The sequence below is a fragment of the Nomascus leucogenys genome, chromosome 3 (assembly GCF_006542625.1).
Source record: "Nomascus leucogenys isolate Asia chromosome 3, Asia_NLE_v1, whole genome shotgun sequence".
Lineage (NCBI taxonomy): Eukaryota > Metazoa > Chordata > Mammalia > Primates > Hylobatidae > Nomascus > Nomascus leucogenys.
Genome location: NC_044383.1, coordinates 45655947 through 45658942, shown reverse-complemented (window position 1 = coordinate 45658942; position 2996 = coordinate 45655947). Strand labels below are relative to the sequence as shown.

At 38.5% G+C, this 2996-nt stretch overlaps 1 non-coding gene across 1 annotated transcript; it reads right to left on the bottom strand.

The window, feature by feature from the left end:
* Positions 1-502: 502 nt before the first annotated feature.
* Positions 503-580, bottom strand: LOC115834559. Its single transcript, XR_004029499.1, has one exon. It is a non-coding gene; the product is annotated as a small nucleolar RNA SNORD74 (small nucleolar RNA).
* Between the last annotated feature and the right edge of the window lie 2416 nt (positions 581-2996).

Here is a 2996-nt window from a genome sequence, read left to right as displayed (position 1 = left end):
AATTTAGAATACTTGTTCAATTGATCTTCTCTAAGTACATTTAGAAAATACTTAAATCACAAATATTAGGTACCAGACACTGTTCTGAGCACTTATAAATATGAACCTACCTTATCCTCATAACAACACTATCATTGCTCATAGAGTATAGAGTCAGGATTCAAACCCGGCAGCCAGGTTTCCAACCTTTCCCCTATACTGCTACCGCTGATACAGCTGTTGTAAAGCCAAATACCATTTGGATTTCTGTCATTTCTACGGGACCTGTTTTTCCGTCTGGAAGCTTTTAGGATCTTCTTATTTTTGATGTTCTAAAATTTAATGATAATGTGTCCTAAGGATCTTTTAATATTCATTGTGTGTAATTGTGAATCCTTTTATTTTATAGTTTTATGTCCTTTAATTCTGAGAATTAAGTGTGTGTATATAAAATAATTTCCCTCCCATTATTTTCTCTGTTCTTCTTCTTCCTTTCTGGAACTCATCTTCTGGATTGATCCTGTTTTTTTCATCAGAGCTGCTGGCATTCATTACCACTCAGATGTTCCTACTAACATAGGCTTCATCAGAGGCTGGACTGATAATTTGATTGCAAAAATCTTTCTCTTCTTTTTCTAAATTCTGGGAGGAAGTTTTCTTTATTATTATTAACAAGTCCTTAATTTCAAAGAAAAGTGAGGGATTTTCTTGATTTGTATCTTCCAATTGCTCTGTTGATTTTTAAAAAGTCATTGCAGTTGTATTTTTATTTCCAAGATCTCTTTCTCGTTCTCTGAATTTTTCTGTCTTTTTTTTTCTTTTTCTTTCTTTCTTTTTTTTTTTTTTTTTTGAGACAGAGTCTCACTCTGTTGCTAGGATGGAGTGCAGTGGTGTGATCTCGGCTCACTGCAACCTCTGCCTCCTGGGTTCAAGTGATTCTCCTGCTTCAGCCTTCCGAGTAGCTGGGACTACAGGTGTGCACCACCATGCCCAGCTAATTTTTGTATTTTTTAGTAGAGACGTGTTTCACCATGTTGGCCAGGATGTTCTCAATCTCTTGACCTTGTGATCCGTCTGCCTTGCCTCCCAAATCATTGGGATTACAGGCGTGAGCCTCTGTGCCTGGCCGAATTTTTCTTTTATGTGGCTTCCTGTTGCTGATTTATACACACAATATATTCTTATCATTCTGAGAGGAGTAATTACAGTGTTTTAAATTTCAAGATTTCTTCAGCTTTTGCACTTTTTTTCCTCTTCAATTTCCTTTTTTCAGTTTGTTTGAATCTCTATTTTCATATTACTGTAAATGTCTGGAAATACTTGGTTGTCCATTCATATTGTGGAGCAAGAGATCCAAAATCCCAAGGCTCCATTTTCCATTTTTCTCCTCTTTTTATAGTGCTGGATAACTCCATTTTCTGTGTCTTTTCAGGGTTAGGCAGAGTCAATCAACTTTCTTCTCATACAGTATCTCTCTGCAAGCACTTGTTTCACTTTCTCCTGTTCCTATAGGTAGTTACTATCCTTCCACCTCTTTCCATCTTCATATTTTTGTTGGCTACAAATGTCTCTAGCATTCATTAAAGTTGGAATTTGTGTTTCTGTTCTCATTCTCTTTGTTGTTTGAAGGAGATTTCTGAGAGAAGTGTGTAGAAGTATCTTCATTTTGCCATTTTAAATGAAAGTCGACCACTGTTCTTGAAACACCTTTCTTTCTTGGCTTCTGTGACTCCACAGTCTTTGGGTCCTCCTCTCACCTCTTTCTTCTCTACTACATGTCTAAACTTTGGAGTCCCTTAGGTTGTAGTGTTTGGCTACCTACTCATCTCCCTCTATACTTCTACCCAAGGTGCTCCAATCCATTCATGTTAAATACCTCTGTATCCTGATGACTTCTCAAGTTTCTATTTCTATCTACTATTTCTCCACAGAGTCTCCATGTTATCTATTTTGCACATGCATCTCAAGCTTAACATGTCCAAAACTGAATTCTTGATTTTCTGCCCTAACCCTGTTCCTCCCCTAGTCTTTCACATCTCAGTAAACAGCAGCACTGTCCATCTGGTTGTTCAAGCCAAAGGCCTACGATTTTTTTCTCCTTTATTTAACAACCTTCTCTCCACCACATTTAATCCAATCCATGTCATCTAAGATTCTCATTCCAAAATATAACTTAAATCTTTCTCTCTTAATCCAAACTGCTATAATTTCTTACTGGGATTACTGACAAACCTTCCTAATTGGCCCTTGCTTCTCCTTTTTTCTTTCAATCCCATTCTTCAGACAACAGTCCTAATAAACTTGAAGCATTGATCAGACCATGTCAGTCCTTTCCGCTAAAGATCCCAATAACTTCTCATGGCATTTCCAAGAATGTTCAAGCTTGTACGACACTGGGAATGACCTGGTTTTTTCCAACCTCTTTATCTCCTGCAGAGTGATTAGGGTGGAGTGGAACTGGAGTGTTTCTGATCTTAGAGCTTTGCATGTGCTGGTATTTTTACCTTGTTCATTGTATTTTTTTTGAGACAGAGTCTTGTTCTGTCCCCCAGGCTAGAGTGCACTGATGTGGTCTTGGCTCACTGCAACTTCTGCCTCCTGGGTTCAAGCAATTCCCGTGCCTGAGCCTCCCAAGTAGCTGAAATTACAGGCATGCACCACCATGTCCGGCTAATTTTTTGTATTTTTAGTAGAGATGGGTTTCATCATGTTGGCTAGGCTAGTCTCGAACTCCTGACCTCAGGTGATCTGCCCACCCCAGCCTCCCAAAGTGCTGGGATTACAGGCGTGAGCCACTGCACCTGGCCTAAATTTTATCTTAAATGGTGCTTCTCAAGAGGTCTAGGGAATCACCCAAACAAAAGAGGTTCCCCAAAGTATTCCTTCTGATAGGACTTCCTTTTTCTTAAATGACTTTCCCCAATTCACATTGGATATTTCTTTGCTTACTTGTTTAAAGATTTTTCACACTAGAAGATGAAACTGCAGGCTAATGCTAAGATTTTTTTCTTTACATT